The sequence below is a fragment of the Meleagris gallopavo genome, chromosome 1 (assembly GCF_905368555.1).
Source record: "Meleagris gallopavo chromosome 1, MGAL_WU_HG_1.1, whole genome shotgun sequence".
Lineage (NCBI taxonomy): Eukaryota > Metazoa > Chordata > Aves > Galliformes > Phasianidae > Meleagris > Meleagris gallopavo.
The window spans coordinates 30,674,498-30,699,419 of record NC_139404.1 but is presented as its reverse complement, the minus strand read 5'-3'; the positions used below and the strand labels follow the sequence as shown (position 1 = coordinate 30,699,419).

Here is a 24,922-nt window from a genome sequence, read left to right as displayed (position 1 = left end):
CGAAAAAAGAACATTTGGAGAACAGAAGCTGCTGCTTGTTCTTAGCTTATGAAATGACAACTTAAGATATTTTCAAGCTTGTGCTGAATATGGATCATAAAGACTGCTTTTGTAAGAGACATGCAGCTGGAAGGGGTCTCAAGTAATCTTCCATTGCACACTTGGGTCAAGCAGCAGTCCTGGGTTAGTGTTTGCAGATAACAATGGTTACAGCTGCTCATTTCAGACCTTCAAAAATTCCAAGAAAATAAAAATAATTGTTGTGCTAACTGGCCTCACAAGCCCAAAAATCTGCTGAGTGTCTCAAGGGACACCACAAACAGCACCACAGCCACCAGCACACCCTCTGCAAGGGGCTGTAGGGTGGCCATCCCCACCAGTCTTGTCTGTGAGGAGTTACGTCAGACAGAGCCCAAATCCCGCTGCCAGTGTGGTGAGCTAAGTGCTAAATCTAACACATTGTAAAGTGGCAAATATCTTTGGAAACCAATACAGCATCCTAATTTGAGATGAGATGGAGACCTTGTTCTGTTACTAACAATAAACCAGGAGATGTTTGTCTCGCAGCAGGAGCAAAAATAAATCTATTGGGACTCCTGCTTGGCCAGAGGTCTCTGGGACACAGAGATGGATGCTTCAAGTTCCGCATGCACAAATGGAAAGTGTTTGCAGCATTCATTCATCTCTGTATACAGCACACACCTCTCCTGGCATGTATGTATTGGGAAAGTTACCCTGTCCTAAATAACAGACTGTCTGCAAATAAATTATTACCTGTCTGTTTATTCACAGAAAGAGGGTCCGTACCTCATCTCAGGGGAGGATTGATGGAAGTCTCCGTTCCCTTCTCTGAGGGGAAATTTTTTCCTCTCCCCCTACAGAACATCTGAGTCATCTCACCATCTCTGCCTGGGGTAGGTGGATTCAGCTTTCATACAAGCAATTGACCCAGTTCCCACATTGCCACAGTCAAACTAACCCAATAGCTTCATTTACATAACGTAAGTGCTGACAGACACCTCTCCTTTGAATCCCCACTCTAAATTGGTCCATCCTAAATGAATCAGAGCCTTAGCATAAAACAAGCCACTGTCTCCTAATATTTGGGAATTAACTCTGGAAGCAACAGCTGCTCTTTTCAGATTCCCTTACCAAATACCCCATGTTATTCAGTTTCCCGCAGGTCAGTTGGTGCTGTCTCCTTGGCCTGCAAAAATACCTCCTCGCCATTCAGAGGAACTTCAGTCTGATGTATTGCTAGTGGACAAAAATAGGTGCCCTACTTATGTCTTCAAAACCCTGTTGAAGAGATTAGGAGTCATGTGTTTCCATCCACCAACTATATACATCTGGAGTGACCCAATATAAACCTAGCCATAGTGCCTCTGACATCTTAATGCACTCCTTATTTTTAATAATGCTTTGAATTCTACAAGTCATTTTATAAATTTTCTCTAAAAAAATACAATTCAGACCTGTTTTAATCCACCCTAAAATAAAAAATTTGAATTACCTCTACTTTGTACGCTCATTAGAAATAAATATTCCACATTATCCTCTACAGGAAATAACATCAAACCCTAGACTACCACAGAGAATGTGAATTCTTCAATTGCTCATGAAGAATGTGCTGGACACTGAGTACTCCTGCTAACTTCACTCACAGTGAGTTGTGCAAACATCCTCACAAAGTGCAGTTAAAGCAACAGTGGGCAATTAGAGCAACTGTGTTCTTGAAAGCTATTGAGAAATGGAAGACAAAATGACTCAGAATGCACCCTGAAATTGTCTTGAATTCTGTAGACCTCAAAGTACTATGTAAATTCAATAGGTTGCATTCAATCTAACTACAATTATGGCAGAGTGAGTCAGACAACCTTTTCAAGAGCAACTCATTTTCTTATATACACTCATAGACATTGCCAGAGTTATGAACAGACATTTTGGTTACATGGGAGAACTGTACCTGGCTTCAGATACACAAAAGCAAGATGAGGATAAGCTCAACATTCTTGCAAAAGAAAATGGCATCACCAGCATCTACTGGATGAGACCAAAATTATTTCTCAGTCATAAACATTTGTGCCACCAGCAGCAAAGGGCTCACATCCTTAACTTCTAGAGATGGGAGCATGCAGCTAGTATCAGCTAAATCTGTGCTCTAGACACTTTGAAGCACAAGCATGAAGGTTTGGTAACTTACTTAATACAGGAGTCAGGTGAACACCTAAACCTTTAGCTACCATTTTCTAGATTCAAAGCCAAGTCAAAAAAAAGAACTCACAGTTATGCGCATGTGTGAAAACCTTTCTTACAATACTTAGTTTATGCTTTGAGGGATAACCACAGTAAATTCTAGGAACCAACCTACTTGAATGAGATTAAGAAAACTTGTCTACTGTCAATTTTTTTTTTTTCCATTCACAAATGACATACTCCTGTTCCACTTTCAATATTGCCTTGTGCTCCAGAAGCAGCGAATAATAAGAACTAAACAGAGCATCGGTAATATAGAAACGTGAATTCTAGGAGAAAAGGGCTCGCAGGGCATGCTAAGTATTGTCCTCTAGCACCATGGAGCCAAGTACATGATTTTGCCTTCTTCAATTAGCAACAAGTAAGAGAAGCAACTTATTTCGCTTTGAAGGACACACACAAACATGCACTGAGAAAAAAAAAAAAAGAAAGAAGGAAGGAAAAAAAAGTTACGCAATAATATCAAATGACTCCAAATATCCAAGCCCCTCCTTCTCATTACAGAAGGCTGGATCACTATGTCATGCATCAATTTCAGCTGCAGTTGAAAGGAAGAGCTTTTTTTCCCCACAAGCTCTAACTAAAAATTGCTCGTTGGAGTTCAGATTTCTTTCCCAAATCTAAAATTAACTATTCTGCAAACATATTTTGGGAGAAAAACAACAAAAGACTGTTAAAATGAGCAAACCTCTGATTTTTAAACAGTGTTACCAAGCAAGTACATAGGGGAGGGGAGGCAAATAATTCCAATTCTCTGCAATATGATGTACATTGTATGGCAGGAGGGCCTATGGTGTTTGTGTTCACAAGTTATATGTGCTGAAATTTCCCCAGAGCAATGGAAATGACTCCATCACCTTCTTTGATCCTTATGTTCTGGTTGTCTTAATCTTTCCATATTTGTCAGAGTCAACACTGGAGGATGATGCCAGTTACTACAACTATCTAAATATATTTTAGCACCTATTGTAAAACAGCAGGAGGAAGCCATTAATAATAAGTAAATAAATATCTGATCTCTTAAGGAACAACAAAGAAAACTTTTTAATTTACTCTGGTTAATTCACCAGTATCTTCACACTGGTCTATAATTACAATGAAATTGACAATTAGAAGACAAGGAATGAAAAGTCATCACCACCTGGCCCTCACTCTGAAGAGAAGATATGAAACTCCTTTCTTTCAGATGGAGTACAGAAAGCAGACAACTAGGAAAATAATAACTTTTCTCCAACATCTGTTTAAATATCAACCATGCACTGTCTGCTCTCCTCATTCCTGGATACAAAAATACTTTGCTGATGACAATTCTTGTGCAAGAAGATTGCCTGGAGAGTGCTGAGGTACAAATGAATTCACCAGAATGATTACTGCTGCTTCAGGCAGACATGCAATCAGTGATGTATAATACACAAACACATTTTGCTATAGCAACACTCACACTGATATATGTTTGTACAGAGGTCCAAGCCCCCGTGGACTTGTTCAAACCTTCATGAAAAGTTTCAGCTCACCAATAAGAGAGCACGTACAACCCCGTGAGAGTGAGATGGCCAAGGCACTGTGTACTGCATGAATTTCTTGTCACTTGGGAATGAAACAAGTGATGGGAAATATTTTGAGAGAAATTCAATGTGACTAAAGCTATCCAGAACTAAATAAATAACAATTGTATTCATGAAAACCCAACTTGTCCTGTGGCAATGCACAGAAATCAGTAAATGTGGAGTTACTGCTCTCCTTGAACCATTAGATCATCTCTGCTGAGGTATGCAGACTTCATACACTATATATCCAGTACTGGCTGGCACGAGATTATTCCATAAAAAGCAAGCAGACAAATTTGCATGCATCCAAAGATAAGTGGCAATAAAATCACAAGAAGAAATACCCTGAACATGTTCCTGTGTTCCTGAAATAATTTCCCATCTTCTGAGGATCCCATATGTTATCTTTTAATGGAAAAAAATCATACAAACACTAATACAGATTAATGCTAAGCATGTGCTTTGTTCCTTAAAACCTATCACCCCTGTATAAAGAGTTACAGCATAATCCTCAGGGCTTTTTTTCTGGGGTGTTGTCATTCTTTGGAATTCATTGAAATCATAAACCAAAAATATGATGTGCCAAGCACCTGACATATGGAACAAAATGTGCAGTGTTTTTAACTTCTGACTTAAAATCTCTTTATATTTATGTTTATGCTGAATAGAGAATTTAGATGAATGTCAGATGGTACACTTGATTAAGTTCTCAGCAATCTACTGATAATATCAATGTGTCCCTTAAAAGCATTTAAAATGACAAATTTAACATAATAATTGCTGGAAGGAAAGGGAAAGGGGAAAAAAAAAGATGTTCAGAGAAGGCTTGGTTTACTCCAGTTATAACTGAGAAAATGCCAGGCCAGCCTGGCTCATGCGCTATTAAAGTAGAAGGGAACAGGTGAGTCTATCTTGACTCTCTGAGGAGAAAGCAGTTCCTGTCTGATGTTTTCAATACTTGCCAAGTTAAAAAAAAATGAAGGTGGGATATTCACTTAAACACTACTGAGGCCCTCAATGAGCTGTGCAGTAGAGTGGTTGTGCAGGATACTGAAAGCTATAGCCATACAGAGAGAGCTGCAGAAGAAGGGATTCCCAGTCAGCTTGCCCTTCAGAGCATACCCAGGATGCCACGCCAGTTTTGCAGCCCATGTTTCAGGGGCTCACATTATAGCAGCACCTGAAAAAGTGAGACCACGTAGGGTGCAATCATGCAGGGTCCAGAGAGGCTCAGTTTCCTGGCTTCTCCTCAGCAGAAGCAACAACAATTTGGTCAGTTCTCAGTTGCCAGCCTGCACATTATCTCCTCTGCAGACAGAACATCCCAGGAAAGAAACACCCAAGCTGGTCCTACTCAGGGCAATGTGTCTGTGGCTACATTAGCACATAATATGGCTCTGAGATACACTCAAGAACAAGCAGAGCCATACAGCTCGTGTTCACATGGGCAACTGCTCTAGGCGGCCCTGCTTGGGCAGATGGGTTGTACCAAGTGACCTCCAGAGGTCCCTTACAGCCTCAACCACTGTGATGCTGTGACAAATTCACTTCCATATCCAGGCAAGATGATCACGTCTGTACTGCCTCCAGGGATGTTTGCCAGCCCACACTCTCCAAGCTGTCCCAGTTCACCTTGCTTGGCAGGACTGATAATTAGCAGAAGGAAAAATCACACAAGGGCATGTGAATAAATAAGGGCAGCTGTGCAGGCCTATATTCTTTCCCTAATATTTTCAGTCCCGTTGATGTTCCCAAATCAGCTTTCTGTGGGCTGAGCCAGCTGGTATCAGCACATCCACAGCCCCAGGACCATGTGAACCTGAGCTACCTCTGTACTGTTACACCCCGTTCCCTTGTGTTCTGCTGCAGGAGGACAGTTACAAATAATAAATATGTATATAAATATAAAAATAATTTTCTCTGGCACAGTGTCTCTGGTCCCATGTGAGCCAGCTTCCTAGCACTCACAGGACAGCTGGGACGTCCTCCCCAAACAAGCATTCCTAACAGTACAGTGCAGAAATTCAAGTTGGCTTTATGCAGAGCCACCTCAGGAAGCTATAATGCCTGTATTATGAGGGTCTTCCAGACCCACTTATCCTTAAACAGTGAAATTCTAATAGGATATATCTGCAGCAGTAGGGAAACAAGTCATAGCTTAAGGTATTATCATTCAGGAAGTAACTTACAGTAGAACAGATAAAACTTTAATTTGATTTTTCAGCTTCCACTGCAGGAATTTTGTTTGATGTAGTTTCTCCAACCTTCATATGCACATTAAATGATGTAGGGCCTGATCCTGAAGCTTTTATGCTTTCTTTTATGTTGAGTGTCTGCTCCTGCTAGACAATGCGGTATACATGTTTCTAAGATCTAAGTAACCATTTTCATCTCTGGTTCTGTATAATATTGATCATCTATTTTGCCTTATTTCACTGGCAAAACCTTTCAAAGCCAAAGGAAATGAAACAACACTTCCCTCTACTGGAAGGCCCAGGAATTCGGGAATTTAATCTGAAGTGTTCAATTTTTCTGAGCTATTCTTATATGACTGACAAGTGAGACCACAGCAGTATAGAATGAAGAAGGGAATTATAATGATGGATTTTTTTTGGTTAACAACCTTGGCTTAAGGAATTGGAGACCTCCTACACTCTTCACTTTATGAGTAATAGTCAATATATCTTATTTACTATTTTCATTATTTACACACCTCTGAAAATGCTTGTGCCACTCAGATTATATGCTGAGATTTTTAAAATCTCACTGTACACATAATGTGCTGAATCTGTTTCATGACTATATTTTCTCAAGCTGCATTTGCATGGCTTATTTCATATCTCTAAAAGTTTTGCAAAAAATCAAATACTGGCAATGAACATCTTTGACATTTCCATTGGAGGTGTGAATCAATGGCTCGGAAGGCCCCAGAGCACGTGAAAAACTTTGCTTGTAGCTTCTGGATCATGCAAGGAGGTTGCTCCACTAGGCTGGAAGTGGTGAATCCCACTACAGTTATGGGAACCCTGAGATTTCCAGTGTTTTTTTACATATCAGGATCATATAAAGCAAGGTCAAGTATTCCACACCAGCTGTCCCATTCTTATTTTCCAGGAATCATCTGCTGGCAGCTGTCCATAAGCTTTTCTATAGATAGAGAGCTTTCTATTGGTTGCAGGACCAAAAAGGAAATTTGATAATAGGGAGAATTTATACTGAGTAATTCCCAGATACCTCTGTTCCTAATTTTGTCTCTGTTAGGTTGTCTTCTGTCTCTCACAGGGATCTGCACAATTACACTACCTTGCATACCTTCTGAGTATGCATAACTTACTTCTACCAAATTAGGACCAAAAAAAGTAAGTCTGATCAACAGGCTTAACATCTACAAATATATCTTCACATGAAATCCAAAGTGTCCTGGATTGCTCTTTAACTGACAAAGTATCGTTATCTAACACCTATTTAACCGATGAGATAACAGATGAGGCATTTCAGCCACTAGCAAATGTTACCATTTCTGGGCTGAAACACAGAACAACACAACAGCAACATTACAGGCAGGAAAACAGCCACAAAATGGATTTGTCAACTGAAAACTAAAAGGATTTTAAGTAGGATTGCTGCGGTCACATCCTGATGCTGTCTTAGTATACATTCAGCTCTTACTAAAGGAAAGCCTTTACTGATTCAGTAATCCATGTCTAAGGATGGCAGCTCTAATCCCAACACATATTTTTCCAAGGCTCTGGAATTAACACCTGCCCCTTTGGAAAAAGAGCTGTGGAGTCCCTCAGGGGCTAGAAGAGGTCAAGCTGCCCTCCTTAGCTTAGTAAGGCTCACTTGATTCACTGTGTTAGCAAGTCGGCTTAAAAAACAAAACAAAAGGCAATAACATAACTTGATTCATGGGTTTGACACACTCCACTGTGGATTCTTTCTCCCTTTTTGTACGGTTAGTCAGTTCCTCTGTTTTGCAAGGGATGTCAGATGCTGTGTTCCTTTTCCTGCATCCAGGAACATATTTGCCTCAAGTCTGAAAAGGAAGGAAAATATACGGTTGCTAAAAATGACCACTCTGCCACTTCAGGCAGGTCATGAGCTCTTTATGCCAGCAGCTAAGCAGTCATGCTCAGCTAGCTCCATTCAATGAAATCAGGTTGCATGTATGAGTAACTACTTATTCAGCCTTGTATAGAATTCAAAATCTGCTCATTTAAAGTCAGAATCAGATATGAGAAGACCATAGCGGATCACAAGACCTAAATCACACTGTAGGAAAGGACATTGTGTTCCCAATTATTCAGAGCAGTGGGACCTCAAGAGTTGGCATCTTGTATTAAGCATAAAAAAGGGCCTTTTTTTGTAGGAAAACAGCACACCAACCTCCCAGAAACAACATAGCTGGAAAGAACAGAGCTCGAAAGATTTCCTTTTAGGGCAAATGTCTCAGCCGTTCACTGATTTATTATTAACATTCTTAATGCAGCTATGCTAAAAGGCTCCAGATAGCTGGGGCTCCACTGCGCTGACTACCAGACCAATGACTTTATCTGCAGCTCAGGGCTCAAGTTCAGCCCATCCCTGGATCGCTGATACTTTGCACAGCTGAGAGGTAACCCGCTGGTCCTTTACATCAGGAGACTGAGGCAGAAAAAGAGAGGTTCCCAGGTGAGGGCTGTCCCTACAGCTGATGTGGTTACTGTAAGCTCAACAACATTCACTCTGAAATTGGGACCTAATTTGAGAAAAGTAACCAAAAGCCTCTGTCAGATCATTATGTCTGATTCTTCAGAGATGTATGCCTTTCTTTTGAATACAGGGATTCATCATTTCCCATGTGTAAAAGGCATTTTGCAGGACAAGGAGAAATTTCAACAAGCTTTATAAAATACTACTGAGTACAGCAGCAACCACTTCTGAAAATGCCTGACAACAGCCCACTATATCTGTGGTCTCACATGGGCTTTGCTCACTGTGTGCAATAATGTCATAAATCAAACCACTGGAATACATGAGGCTTTTTTCTTCAGTGATCCCCAGCTGAACATGTTGAATCATGTTCCTCAGGACTGACACATCCCCAGTGTGACATGAAGAAAGTCCTGATGGAAATAGTGTAACTGCTGACCGTCAACTGCTGTCATCCCCAATGCACTCTGAGGCCACATTGCATCTTGGCAGTGGTCAGCATCTCAGAAAACTGCCGGAGCTTGCACTACTCTCCGCTGTGTTTATATTTGGCTGGACAGCTCAAGTTTATTCTTTCAGCCTGAAGAGCAGTGGAAGCCATGTTTTATAGCAGCTGAGAATTGCTAAAACAATACTTCTGTGCATGCACTTAAAAGTAAGGATGTAGGGTCCAAGTACTTCAAGGAGAGTCTGTCACACCTGGGTATTAGTTATAGTAAATGTTTGATTACTGAGTTTCAGCCTTATAGGTGCTGCAGGGTAGAATAAAGTTGTCACAGACAAACTAATCCTAGATGGATGAATTGTAGATGAAATATTTCATACTTCTATCTCTGGATCACAAGTTTGTGGTCAAGACCAGGATTTTGTGGATATATACAGTCAATAACTATGTTTAATAAAGAGTCAAAGAAAGCAAAAATCAAGTGAATGGCACGTGGCATATCTGTAACATCCATGAAAAGATAAATTGAGTGCTTTAAGACTCATCATCTTTTAATGCTATTTTATTTTTTGTTTCCCATCTTCCAGGCTATGAAATGTCGGCCACTCCAGAGCAGGCTGTTGCTGAACAGTCTTCAAACAGCATGTAATTGCCAACACAACCCCTTTAGATTTTACATACCCTTCTCATGAGTTATTAAACTTCACTGCACAAAAGAGCCTAAAAAGAGCCTTTGAAGATAATATCCCATGTGCTAGCAGTAGCTGCTGTCTGCCAAGCTCCTAATGACTGCCTTGGGAGGAAACCATTGCCAAAGAACTTCCATTTCCTGATGCACCAATATGACATCAATACTATGAAATCAACTTTCCTTTTTCCTTGTCATGGCTACTAGATTCCAAATGCTGCCAGGGACCACAGGATCAGCTATGCCCACCCTCATTCAAGGGCCAAAATCCAGAACCAAAACCTAGAACCTCAAAATCATTCTCTGTGAGGAAACACAGAGGTCATGTCATTAACACCAGCAGTGCTGTCTTCCTTCTTAGTTTTTATTTTGAGATGGTATGGCCCTCTGAAACACATGCCCTAACCAATTGCAGGACATCAACCATAAAGGACTTATTACCATAAGAAATTCTGGAGGTTGTGCTATCCTAGCTAAATATTCAGAGTATCTTATTAATATGGCCATTCTCTACTCATTGTTTTCCTCTCTCAGTCTTCTTAAACAGAACATCCAATCCAAAGAATTATGTATTTTCAATCTTTTTCACAGGAGCTGTTATCTAAACCTTTAAGAGTTTATCTTACTCACTTCTTGTCTCCATCTGAGAGTTTATCTTACTTTTTGTTTCCATCTAATTTGCCTCTATTTTCTACTCCAGGTCACATAGCACTCTTGTTCACATGCTCCAGAATTGTTTTGCACATGCAGCCTTTGAATTAGTAGAATAAGCTTTATGTGTCCAGCCTACAGAATGGGAGAATAGGTTGGCAGTCTATCTTCTACTCTTCATTTGCAACTTTGTTTATGGAGGGCACAGAAAGGACAATACCTCCCTATGCCTCTTATTTTAACTCTACAATTGGCTGACTGCTATTTGGTTTGTGATCCAATGTAGCGCCCAGATGCCTTTTTCAGCTTTGCTATTGCACAAACACTTGCAGCTTACTGGTAATGCTGCATTTGATGTTGCTTCTCTAGACAAAGCATTTATTACTTATAATGACATTACTCAGATTGAACTTTCATATTGATATATTTCCCCAGTTGATTTAATTTAGAATTCTCCTGCTAGCCATGGTAATCCTCATCCGTTGTAGACTGCTTAGGCCTCGCACATCTCCATAACTCATGCCAAAGTTCAACAGCCATGGCTAAATATTTACCAGAAAATTTGCTCTTCTACTCCATTTGCTCTGAGTCCCTTAGGAGTAAACTTGTGTCAAAACCAGAAAACTGCAAAAAATAACAGATGACATATTTCAGCCTTCTGTTATACTTTACAGACTGGACAAAGGAAAACAATTCAGGTGTTTCTTCAGCAAATAAGAAGCATTTCATTCTAGGGCAAGGAAAAGTTTTCTAATTTGGTCAAAAGATTTTGGTTTTGGAGATTTAAAGCCTTGGTAATCCATCCATATAAATGTGGATTAGCTAGCAATCCTAGTGTTCTCCTGACTCAATGATTCACTAGTCTTATTCATTAAAAAAAAAAAAAAAATCTACTTTTCTTCCTCTACTTCAAATGTGTATCTTGCACCTCTTACATCATCTGTAAACTGTGACTTCCTCCTAAATTTTATTTCCCTTGTTATTCCATCCCAACAGATATACGTAAAGGTTAGGGACTGCTATTTGCTTTTAGGAAAACTCAGACCAGAAGACTCCTAAAATCTTGTGAGGGAAAGAAATCAAAACCTGAAGGAAATATTCCTAGTTCTGGAGTATTCACTGCTGCCATAAGCAACCAGTTTCAAGGATACTTACATTATTGCAGATAAATAAATGGTGCCTTGATGTAAGAGTCCCACAGTCCAATAGCAGTATCAGGAACAGAGTTCAGCCAGCTCATGATCCTAGCACTGACCTCTTTGTTCAGCAGCATCACCCTTGACATTAGCTCTTTCCACTGTGCTTCTTTGGCTGTACATCTACACCTGAAACTGAACACAACCTACCAAACAATATCGATTGAAACATTATGTTATCATATTACTTTCAATAATGCTGTACTCCAACCTAAAATAGAATTTGCCTTTTATCCTATGTACCAGCTGTTTTCACTGAGCTATCCACAATGACATCTGATTTCCTGAGTAACTACATATCATCCGATACAAATTATTCTTCACAGGTGCATATGCAGCATTTAATATGCTACTGTATCACTGAGTTTATTGACTTAGTTAGAGTCCTCTGCCTACCGAATTACAGTGTTCATATTAACCTAGATAAAATATTATTGGCAAGATTTTTATCTGATCATCATTACTCTATTATCTTCCAGCTTAAGAGGAAATATTTTTTAAAACACCAGTAAAAACATACCCCTGTGTTATCAAATCAATTTCTTCCATCTTTTAACCAGTTACCTTTATCCACTTGTTCACTGCATAGCTAATTGTGAGGACTTTTGCCCAAAACCTGTTCAAAGGAAAGCACTTGCATTATCAGTGCATCACCTTGATGTCACTCTAGAAGAACAGCCTATAAACTTCCCATTTCTTCCTGGATATCAAATTGCTTTTCATGTCCTCCAGAGTACAGAAAAATGAAGTGGCTGGAAGAATACCAAATACCTCCCTGGAGGTATTTAAGAGACATGTAGACGTGGCACTAAAGGTAATGGTTTAGTGATGGGAATAGGTATGTCAGGTTGACAGAAGGACTTGTAAGTCTCTTCCAACCTAGATGATTCTATGAATCTAAGTTGTCTTATGCAACTATTTAGAGTGAATAAATACCTAAGCATTTTACATAGACTGAAGCAAAATATCACACAAAAAGAGAGCTATTATCCATCTATTAGCAACAAAAAGGGCTTGGGCATGTAAAACCAAGATCTAAGCTCTCTAGTCAAAAAGCACATTTCTTCAAATCTCTGTTGAGCTTTCATCTATTCTGCACTCCACAAACTGCATGGGAGTGAGAGTTGGCTAGGGAATTTCCACTGTGCAGGCTGCTCCACTGCAAGGCCATGAGGACAGCCCTGCTGGCATGGAGGAGGGGTCATGTGGGGTGGTAATGAGAAGCAGATGGTGAAGGAGTGTGGGGGCATGAAGCCCTGCTGGAAGCCACAGCCTTCAGTTCCACAAACCATGTAATCTTATATCTAGCCTCACTATTTAGAGTGGACTGATAGAATAAAGCATATCATGTTAGAATGGGTTTCCATAGAAACGAAGATTATGCAATTTCTCTTTCTCTCTCCGTCTTTCAGATCTTCCTGCTGTTTTCCATAGCAGTTTTTGGCCCATTTCAGCACAATGTGACAGAACATAGCAGCATTCACTGACTCAATATTTCTAAGAGTTGCATGAAAATGGGCATCTAGAGAGAGAAGAGAGATTCAAATAAGGGTGTTCACCATGGTAGGGGTTGTAAATTGATTCAGCTTTCTCAGGCCTGTTTGGCCATTTGCCCATATCTCTGGCCAAGCACAAAATGCCCAACAAGCAGCTAGGAGGAAAGGGCAGCATGCTATAGATAGGTTTAAGGAACATGGTGGGAAAATGGAAATATTGCCAAGAGCTCATGGAACATTATTTCTACAGACATCATGGAGTTCCCTGGTGCAATTAGCACAGAGGCAGCTGCTCCCAGCTCCCCTGGGCTTCCCCATCCATCAGGAATTAAAAGCAAAATACTTCTGACCAGACAAAAATGCCAGCTAAGCTCTAAACCAGTTTTACTGCCTTTTCCCAATACAAGTCCTGCCTTTTCCACTCATTCCTCAGGCATGACTAGCATGGTGGACTCCATCTGAGCCAGCTCCAGGCTTCTTATCCACAACCTACACTGTTTTGGAGGAGCTGGGAAAAGGCTGTTTCTGCCTGAGAGGGAAGAGAAAGGGGTGGTTTGGAGCAGAAGCAAAACTCAGCATCTACCCCAACACATATTTAAATGGAAGAAAGCAACAGATCTGCCTTTCCAAGTTGCTGGGCTGGTGGTAAGGCCAGAGCTGTTTTACTCTCCCATGGATCTATTGTCCTCAGCCAGGTGCAGAGCCAGGCCTGAGTTTCCCCTAGAAGCAGCAGCTGCAACTTCCCTTCTAGCTGAATCCCAAGAGCAGCTACCAGGTTGGAAATCCTTAATTCTGAAGTGTTTCCACATAGCAAGGAAGCATCAGTGAGGCCAGAGATGTGCTCAGCGAACTCCGCAGCTCCTCATCTCCTCAGCTTAGCAAGGTGGGGAAAGCCTGGCTCCCATACTGCCTCCAAGAACCAACTACATTTTATCCAAGCTGTGTGGATTGCTGAAGAAGTAAATCTATTGGAGAAGTTTTAAACTAGTCTGTCTGGCAAAAAATGTTGTGCAAACAAAAGCAGAAATAAATTAATGTTGCCATTTCCATTTCCCAAAGTCTAGCGAGCAAAGTCAGCCAAACAGCATCATCTGAAAATCCTCAGACATTTTGAAGAGTTTTCCTTGCCTCCTTCAAGGACAGCAGAAGTAGGATAAATTGCATGGGGGAAAAAAACAAAAAAAAAAACAAAAAAAAGGAAAAAAAAAAAGATTTTCCATATTTGTTTAAGGAAAACACTAGATAGTGTTAAATTTCACATTTGTAGGAGAATGAATAAAGCCAAGGGTTTGATATGTGTTTTTGCAACACAGAAAGATATACTGGGGGGAGAGGTGGAGTGTTGCAGCCACTACAATTATGTGTTTCTTGTGTGGATAAACACTCCATTATCTGAGAAATTGAACCATTATGCCTCAGTGGTAGTGTTATGACATTTTTTAATTGGGAGCTTGTGTTGATAACAACTAGAAGTACATCATCTTTTTCCAGGAAGCCAGCCTAATGCGGAGATCCATTTGATCTTTTGATTTCTTTATCGACTTTGTGCTGCATGCCAAAATAACAAGTCATGCCTTCATGTCACTGCTAGAAGTGAGCTTAGCCAGAGTTCATCTCCAGACAGAAAACATACCCAGAGTCTAAGGGGATTTGAAATCACTAAATCATAAGTCGGGAAACAGAATTCAACAGTGGAGTTAGGAAGAATTTGGGAGGATGGAAATAAAAGTGGTGGAGGAGAGAACAACAAATTTCAGCATGACTTAGAAACGGAGAAAGCACTTTAAATGCAGTTTGGTTATGATAAATTTTTAAATAATCAAAGGCTACTGAATGTGCTGAGAAGAATTTGTGCCAATATGCAGAGGACATCAATAATGAGTGTGTTATTCCCAGTGCTTGCGGAGGAGGGATTTGAGGACTGACTCTCCGGAGTAATGCTGCTGCTGAGCAATGCCCCCGGCTCCCTGCCAGCTGCAGGAAGGCAGGGAGCTCAGTCTCGCTATTTCAGCCTCAACTTTTATCTTTAACCCAGAAGAAGCAGTAAATTTTTCACCCTGAGAAAGTATCTCAGTCACTCATAGCGAACAACCCTGTACATTTTTGGACAATTTGCTCAGCTATAAAAGTATCTTGAAGAGTTGCAGTAACAGCATTCTCCAGAAGACTCCTTGGCACATCTAACCCCAAGGCCAAAGCGGATTGCACTGACACTATGGCAGGGATATCCCACACAGTTGTTATCCATAATACACATAGCTTGGATAAGACGTGCAACATCCCTCCTTCCCCTAAACTATTTAATCTAAGGCTGAATTCTACTGATTGCCATGAAGCTAGTCAATAAGGGGGTCCCCATTTCACTCTGTGCCAGGCCTGTGCCACAGATTTGCCACTAGAGGACACTGAATCAACGTGAGACCTTGCTGGAAGGCTGGAGAAGGGGTGCTGCTGGGGGGATCCATCAGCCTACACCACTGTCTTCTTCCATTTACAAAATCCTGGAAAGTTTGAAAACTGGTCTGTACAGTACCTAGCTACACTGGTGGTGGTGGCTGCCACTTGAGGCTATGACTTTCTTGGATTGTTTCCATCCCTTTGGGATTCTTTCATCTTATATTTGGGGTGCATTTCTTATATTTCAGGGGATGATAACTGGGAAATCAATGTTATTTTGTATTGTGCAAAGCCCAGTGTGTTTGTTTATGATGGGCTCCTTACTAGGGAGTTCATTCAAAAGTAATTGTGAAAGAAACCAAACAGGAAAGAGTGGAACAATGATCTCGATAAGAAGCACCAGAGGCAAAGCTCAAACACAGTAGTTAGATTTACAGTGTGGAAGATGTGATGGCTCTGCCCCAACCACAGTGAAACTCTTGGGTTTTTTTTTAAGGCTGTGAATCCTGAGATCAAAGGGTCAAGATCAAGCCTGCAGAAAGAGTAGAACAGAGAGCTGCAAAAGCTCTTTTAGGCTCATCCAGACTGACAGAGTCGTGAAATCTGCTCTAAGGTAGGTTGTAACTTGGTCTCCCACAGAACAAAGTTTCATCTACTTATGGGCATGAGGGTAGTGCTGAGTACAGGATGGCAGCACATAAGTACATCTCTGCTGTTTTAAATCAGTGGCTTAGAAATCCAAGTGCTTTGAACACAAGAGTCATTCTTAGTAGTGAAGAAGTTCTCCAATAGTATGCAGCAACATGAAGGATTAGTTGCACCATCACAGCTGCTGGATTGGGTTGGCTATCACCCTTCATGAGCAAAGAGCTGGATCCAGGAAACTCCTTGTATTGTTGCTGGCTGGAAAAGGCTGCACCACATGCCAGCAGCAGCATTAGGGTGGAGAAGAGAAGGCTTTGGGGAGACCTCATTGCAGCCTTCCAGTACTTGAAAAGAGCTTGTAAACAGGAGGAAGACCAACTTTTTACACAGGCAGATAGTGATAAACAAAGGAGAATGGCTTTAAACTAAAAAAAAAAGTGAGATTTAGATTAGATATTGAGTGGAAATTTGTTACTCAGAGAGTGGTGAGGCACTAGGACATGATGCTGAGAGAAGATGTGGGTGCCCCATCCCTGGAGGTGTTCAAGACCAGGTTGGATGGGGCCATGGGCAGCCTGAGGCAGTAGGTGGCAACATAGTAGGGGATTGGAATGAAATGAAATGATGAGGTTCCTTCCAACCCAAGCCATTCTATGACTCTGTGATTCTAAGTCAGCTGTAATCTGGGGGGTGGGTGCCATCCAGGGTGGCCTGAAAACATCTCCAGGCACAGCCTTTGCAAGACACTTGAGGCGGATCCTGCTGAGACCCAACGCCAAAATTAAACAGTGTGAATGTGAAGGTGCTACATTAACCTTCATTCAATTACTGTATTTTCCTTGTTATCAGACAGCCCATTGTAACTGCAGAATCTGAACATTTCCCTCCAAACTGCCTACTTCCCAGCATGTTGAACAAATTCACAAAGGAGGAGTACGACCAACTCAGAGGAGGATGCAAATCCCTTTCTCAGAAAGTATCCTAGCCAGGAGACTATAGGATATATGATGTGAGAGGGAAAAAAAATAATTTGACTCTGCCACTCACCCCATAAGACCTGCTTTTTTTTTTTTTTTTTTTTTTTTTAATCTATGTAGTAAATTTGTTTTATTTCTGAAATATCAAACCAAAGATGTGTGACAATTCTGAATAGTTCTTCCATGTTCTGGTCACCAAAGCCAAGCTTGTCTCCACCTTATAGGCACCCGATGCTAACCCAAAACTGCATTTGCAAAACACCAACAATTTTATGAGATAAAAAGAAAAAGAAATCCATCCTATTTAAATATCCAGTTGGATTTCAAGACAGTGATTTCCAAATACAGACAAAGACAGAAAATGTAATAAAAAGTTTCTGAAAAATTTGTCCATGTTAAAATCTTCACAGCCACCAAGAGGTAAAGACTACAGCTCTAAATCACAGCAGGAGACAGGAGGAGCTGCACATCCTTGTCAAGCATAGCCAAAATCAAAAGCCTGCAGGGAACCTAGATCAATCCCATATTGACGCAACTCATACTTTCTTTCACCTCTCCAGCCCCATCCCTCAGGACTGTATGAAGACAGACTCCTGCCAGCTTATCCAAACCCTGAGTTATCACTGGATGCGGTGCACCCCCACCTCACCCATCCCTCACCTCTGCTCCCTGGCACCAAGTCGAGGGGAGCTCGAGGTGGAGCCTCCCACATACCTCAGAGCCTCACTCCAGCAACTCTAAAGACAACATTTAATGCTTATTTAACTTCTGGGATTGCTCAAAAGGGCTATATTTAGGAGAAAAATCTAAAAAGTTGCCCCTTTGACTTGTGCTCTCAGGAAGTTCCTGGCTCCTTCAAGTCTCCCAATATCCAAACTAACTGTTGGGCTCTTGTTATCGCAGCCCATTTCAGCAAACCATTTGCCCAGTAAGCATTACGCTTGCACTGCACAAGTTTCCTTCTGGAATTCACATTAACATATTAAGGACATTTTGCCCTATCAAAACTCTTTTGCTTCTTAATTTTCTGCTGTTATTCACAGAACAAAAATAGAGATAATTGACAGCCAAAAATAAGTTCCACAGCTTCCAAAAGGTGACAATTCCCTCAAATATATCAGATATCTTCCTAGAATCAAATGTGTATACAGTTTTAGTAGTAATTTCTGGCCCAGTCTTAAAAAAAATGAATTGAAATTAGGACACCTGCTGGTATTCACCCTCCACCTAATTTCAGTTACTGCAAGCACACAACAGAAAAGCAAATACAGGCAATTTTGAATAGCACTAGCATTTGCAATCATATCTCAACTCTTGTTTTAAAGTATGCTAGCTGAAAGAGGTTATTTTTGTGGAAAAAAAACCTTAATGTCACATTCTGATTTCATTTTTGTTGCTGAACATAGAGATGAACAAGACTTCAAAGATTCCCAAATTGAACAGTTTTAAGAAGCCACAGTGCAGTTATTATCTCCATTCCACACATTTTCAGAAGCACTGAGCAGCAGATTTTAACAAATATTCAGAAGTATACACTCTAATTATGGGATGAGCTTTTGTGATCAAAAATGCCAGCTTGAAACTATGGACATCATTCATTCACTGCTTGTCTCAGAATTGGTGTTAAAGGAAAGAACTGGATTTAGGTCAAGCTCTCCAACAGAAACATTGGAAATATTATTCCTGGGTATGTGTTAAAAGCAATATAAAATCTCAAACAATTTTTTTTTTAATTCATTTTAGCCAAAATACATTGTGGAGAAATGACTTAAATGGTGTTCTCATTACAAACAAGTAATCCAATCTTTCACAGCTGAACTCCTTGCTGCTGCTGTGATAGGCTGTGCTGTTTGAAAACATCAGCGAGCTGGAGTGTAGTAGGCTTCAACTGGTGTCAGTTGTCATAGCTCCAAAGGCAAAGAAGTAGAGAGTAATCTAAAAGAGCTTTTAAGGTGTTTTATACCTTCTTAAACATGCCAAGAGATTTAAATACACAAAACTAACATCCATATTTTTTCTTCATTCTAAGGGAAACTGATGTAGAAATAAAAGCTTTCTATGGCTTCACAGTTGTACTGTTGATTTTAGTGTTAATTCATCCACCAAATATGTTTTCCTAAACCCTTCTCAAATCATTTCAGAAACTTTTTCTAGCAGAGATCAATAACTTCAAGTTTACATCCCTTCTGATTCCTCAGAGTGCCTCCTGCAGCTCAGGAGACTCAGCCCCAGCAGTATTTATTACAGGCATCCACAGAAGTATATCAGCTTGCAGCTGAGCTCAGTGTAATTTTGAGCACAAAACTCGGGCCCAACCTCAAAAATGTTTCATCTGATACACATAAACATTTATAAGCAGATTATATGCCTCCTAGCTTTATGTTAATTAGCTTGTGGTAGAAGAATGGTACAGACCATGTATGTCTGCCTTGCCTTTGTAGCCTCTGTCACAAGTCTCCTGATGATGATCTTCTGCAGGTCTCTAATGGGACTCAAGCTCCCCCCATGGTACTAAATGAGGAGCCCAATGGCAGCTCTCTGGAGTGCCCTGGGCAGGAGAAAAGTGGGGATGGCTGCAGATGTAGCTCGTTTTTCCCTGTCCGTGGCATGGATGTGCAAGTTGACATGTTAAATAATGCTAAATAATCAGGCTTTAAAACTATTTATTCAAACAATATAAGCCTCCAGGATATAACTAGCACTGAGAGGCAGAGGCCTGTATGCAACTTGAAAAGTAAAGAGGGAGAAAATTACTGTGGAAACTTTAACAGGAAGTGCAGAAGAAAAAGAAATCCTATGTAATGTAGAAAAAGAAGATAAAGGCAAACATAACAACCATCCATATATGCTAATAAATCTCTTGCTGAGGAAGCAAAGAGACAGCCTGAGGTGAAGTGGCTGCAGTGACACAGTAAACTCAGCTGCCAGAGGAAACCTTTCAACACTGTCATGCTTAGCTTGTACACCACAGAGAAAAAGGAACAACAAGGATTATTGTACCCAGTAATATTGCTCCAAGGGATTCCCACTGGATGAACAGCCCAGTTTATTTATTTATTAATTCTGGAACGTCTTAACTTCTGGCTCACAGGGTCTCTGCTGCCTGAAGGATAACTTAGTGAAAAGTTGCCTTCTAGGTCCCAGTAGCCAGAGAGTCACTCGACTTCACAACTGCCCTCTGCATCCCACCTCTGCAGCACTTTGCTGCTGCTCTGTGCTGAAGGTTGCCACCTCCAGGAGAAAGGCCTGTAGGAGAGAGGATGAATGACTGAGAGCACCAATTTCTCCAAAAGTACAGCTGTGTTTCGAAAAAAACGTCTGTGAATAGCCAGCTCCACACACAAATATCTATTTAGGAAGATGAGCAGGAGTAAACTTGTGTTGGGAACATGGTAGTCATCAAAGCAAAATATTCAAAATAGCAAAAAAATGTACTCAGTGTCTTCAGAAGCAAAGCACTTAATGAAGCTTTTAACTTTAAGTATTAATTTCCTGCCTCTAAACAGCTGGCAATTAGGTTTTTGCCTTTACAAAGAGCCTTTACAAGCAGTCCTTGGAGCCTACTATAATTTCAGTGGATCCTGATGAGGAATTCAAGAACCATCAGGTCATCAATTAGGATCAGGAGCCTAAGAGTAGCAGCCTGTTTTCTGAGGGCTTTACAAGTCACCATTAATAGCGCATGAGGAAATCTGACTGCATTCAGGAGAGGAGTCAGAGAGGAGATATTCTGCTTCACTATGTACAAAATATAACACCCTTTAGATCATGTCTCATCGGTGACTCTTCTTCTGTGACTCCTAAACCCGTGAGAATAACTGGAACTGGATAGCTTCTGCAAAGGCCATCGGGTTAAGGGGAAAAAAAATCAGTAGGACAACACTACAAAAGCTTCTGCAATGTCAATGAATATAATCACAACCTATGTTTGTCACAAGCTAATTCCTCAGGACACTGTCCAAAGATGACCTTTGTTTCTCACCGTTTTAAAAGCATCATTCCATTTTTCTTCAGCTCCCATACCCACCAGTTTGCACCCTTCAGTTTAATTTCTCCAGCCTTAGAAAGATCTCTGCTTTCTCACAGATCTCTCAGATGTCTCAACCCTCTGCTTTGGTTAACAATCAAGAGCGTGCTGCATTTGTCCTTCCCATTTGAAATCACCACAACAGAAACACCGATACCACTTGCTTGTGTAGAATGGGCAATTTAAGGAAGGCAGCTTGTCTGGCCCTCTGAGAAAAATGCCACACAAATGCCACAGTTTTGGCAGATGCAAGGCCCCTCTTCAAAGGCACGTAGAAATTTTCAAAGGACCTAGTGCCAGCATTGCACTGCTTGTTACCACGCACAACAACACTGACGAGCTGGCAGACATCCTTCTCTGAAAGAAGCTCTCCTTTTCAGCAAGCTTAAAATCCCACATCACTTTAAGAAACTGATGTGTTTTTGGGTTGGAGACACAATCTGTTCCTCTGCATTCAGCTGCTAAGTGCGAGAGTCATGTCAGAGTCTTTAATACTCTTGCTGAGTTACTCAGTCTTGGTGAAAGCATGTGGACCTTCACCTGTTTTACCATATTTCTGGTACAACATAGGCTTCATATAGACCTCCCTTTTCTGATTTAAAACTCATAAAGGCAAGATGACCAGATATTTTTCAGTGGGGGTGTGCACTCTTTCACCACATCAAGCTCATAGGAATGGCATCCTTCATATCTAAATGCTCTGGGCTTGTATCATCAACTGTACAATCACAAAACTGTGTGGCTCTCAGAACTCCTGCCTTTGAGCCTGAGTATCACTGGCCTACTCTAGGCTGCATCCTTCCACAGTCAGCACTGCCCCTAAGAACTGAACAACAAAACCTCCCAGAGAGGAAAATGACCAAGGTGGCAAGTTTTGCTTAGGCTTTTTTCTTTTGAAGTTTGCTACCTTACCTGTGAATTCTGCATCTCTTTCTTACTTTCCAACATCCACTGATGAATAACATTTCTCTGCCATGTGCGCTATAAATAATGCGATATGGGTCTCATAGTCTAAAGCATTTTTTCAGCTTTAAATTGTCCACTAGACATGCCACATTTCTTCTAGTATTCAGAAGGCATCCATCACCAAGAGAATCAGTATCCATGGTATAACAGACCAGACAATTATTTCTGTCCTGGTTTACCAGTGACTCTACCAGAAAATAGCACATGCTACAATGACAACAGCTCACAGGCACAGCTGTGACTCAGACAGAGCCATCACTGCAAATGGTATCTTCCTCAATACGCCCGTGGTCATACGCAGCAGAATAAAATGAATGCAGTTCTCAACAATGTGGATATTCCCAGTCAATCAAATGAGCTGTTCCTAGGTACCCACCCAAAACATTTAAGTTGCTAAAGCTGCACATTCCTTCTTGGTGCATACTGTCCCAATGTAGCTTCCAAGCTCATTTTGCTGTGGCCATGGTAATGTAGCTGACCTTTCCCCAGTCAAGAAAAGCCATAATTTCTTCAAGACATGCCAGTTAAGAAGCCTGCAGTCACTTTTCATTAGATTCCCACAAAAGCCAAATGGTTGATTAGTTCTCACCCAGGCCATTAGATTACAACATATTGTCTGTTTCACATGGATGTACATAAATAAATCATTCTCCCTGCACAGTTTTAATGACTATCAGAGATTATTGAGATTATTGTTCTAAGAGAGCATTTATTTTGCTGAAAACAACTTCAGCCTCCCGTTTGTAACACTACCCAAATCTCTAATTTCTTTATCACTGCACCCTCATACCATTTTTTTAAAGGATGAGATCTTGCTGCGGGGTGCTCTCTTGCTTTTGTGCTCCTTGGCACAGAGAAACCTGCATGTTATTTTCTCTGACTGGTTTTGACACCCCTGTGTAAGCAACGGTGACATTCTTCCCAAGAAATGCTCATGCAACATGGTTACAATGCAAGTTCTCCTGGAAGCCTGACCTTTTCTTAGAGCAGTACTAATGAAATCCCTCACTGCAAGGCATACCACCCATCTACTTACTGCCACAAGACAGAACTCTCCTGTAAAGGCAGACTCTATCTCCCATATTTTTCCTAAACCTAATGCTTCAGGAATGCAAATCACCTTCTTTCACCTCCATCTTCTAAGGCCATTACAGTATGCTGGCCTGCAAAAAGCAGCGCCAAACAGTCTTTTAAGAAAGGCAGCGTGTGGTATGTTGGCACTGTGGATGTGAGGAGAAGCCACTCTCCCAGCAGCACTGCCTGTGGGCTCAGCGGAAGGAGCCCAGGTTTGGCAGCCTTGGTGCCAACCCCATGCAGCCTGCGGAAGCCTCCAAGACTCCTCTGCCTTCATTAAGGAAACAGAGCTGTTCTGGCTTGATATCAAACAGCAGATTTCATAAAGAGCTGCACTCACACCAAAACTTGATGAGATTTGCCAGAAAGAATCTGTGAGCAATGAAGCCTGGCAAGCCACCGATGAACAGTCAGAATATATGCTAGTTATTACCTACTATAATTGCAGTAATTATTAATTACCTGATATTCTGCCATGCCAGAGAATTTCCTCTTTCTGACAGTCTCTTCCCCTTTGAGCTTATTAATGACTCCTGCCAACAAATCTCTCTTGTTTTGTCTTTCCTATAGATGAGTTCCTCTTCATATCATATAGCCCTGTCTTTTTTTTTTTTTTTTTTTTAATAAATCCTATTATTACTTTGGAGAAGGGCTTTCCAAAAAAACAGGCTTCAACTTAAAACATTCACAGCAATAGTTCACAAAACGTGTAATTTCAGAATCCCCCTGATCTCCCTCCAGCAGCTCCTTCCTAGTTCTGTTCACAGCCCAGCAAAACCATTGTCCTGTTTCACAGAAGAGCATCTCTGCATGCCATGGGAACCAGACCCGCTGGGGAAACAGGGCACACAGAGCCATTGAGCAAAGCCCTTGGTCCCAGCATCACAGCAGCTCTGCAGCAGGCTGCCCTGCCATGCTTTCCTGGCCCGCTGTGCTCAGGTATGAAGACTTCAATGGTTGGAAAGATGAATGTCTGCATAAGCTTGCAGAAATGCCTGCAGCCCAACTGGCTCTACCTAGGAAACATATTTTGCCCACACTCATGGCAGTCTCTTCTGAGATAAGGCCGATAAGGATGACAATAAATCCAGCTTTTTAATACTCGCCTGTATAGTACACACAAGTGCACACATTTTCAAAGCACAATTTTACATAAGAAGAAATCCCTGTCATTAGATGAGGACATGCTATTATATGATTTTTTTTATTTTCACCCACTCATACTCCAAAGCCTTGGTTTAACTATCATCGTAATAATAGTAGTAATGAGTATTACTTCCTAACCACTGAGCTTGCTATGCTTACCTAAACAAAAACAGACATGTTTTAAAATAAGACTCTACAACTGTATCAAACAAAAACATGCTTAAAGCAAAATTTTACATTAATTTGATAAACGCCAGTGGGAAATTGTTTCATCTTCACCCTACAGTGAAAACAGGAGTTATTGCTTGGAAACATCCTGCAGAAACAGAAAAAAAATACGGATATATCCATAGAAATGGGGTAATGAAAGGAACAATTATGCATTTTGCAGCACATCAGCAGTTCTTCAGGATCCTGTCTGGTGTAAAAGACAGAAGGCTCTCTCAGAGGAGCCATTCTCCATCCATCCACTGCTTCATTTGATCTCCAACATCTACAATGGGTGTCTTCTCAACATCTTAACTTTAATCAGAACACAATGGATAGGAAGAAATGATGCACTTACCCCTTCTTGCACTCACTTCTTTCTCATCTGTGAACCAAAAATCCTGTTTTAAGGGAGTAGGTTTTTCTATTCTTGTATTTTGATGGAAAAGAGAGCATTAGAAGGCTTTCTCACAGAGCTCCTTGGTGGTCCCCCAAACTCCAGATTGGATGTG

The 24,922-nt window shown here is 40.9% G+C and overlaps 2 long non-coding RNA genes across 6 annotated transcripts in view; both read right to left on the bottom strand.

Moving 5' to 3' along the window:
• Positions 1 to 24,922, bottom strand: part of LOC104909825 (uncharacterized) — a 145,528-nt gene that overhangs the window by 49,067 nt on the left and 71,539 nt on the right. The gene's annotated exons all lie outside the window — the stretch shown is intronic.
• The window catches only part of LOC104909842 (uncharacterized), a 50,458-nt gene that overhangs the window by 4,155 nt on the left and 21,381 nt on the right, over positions 1 to 24,922 (bottom strand). The gene's annotated exons all lie outside the window — the stretch shown is intronic.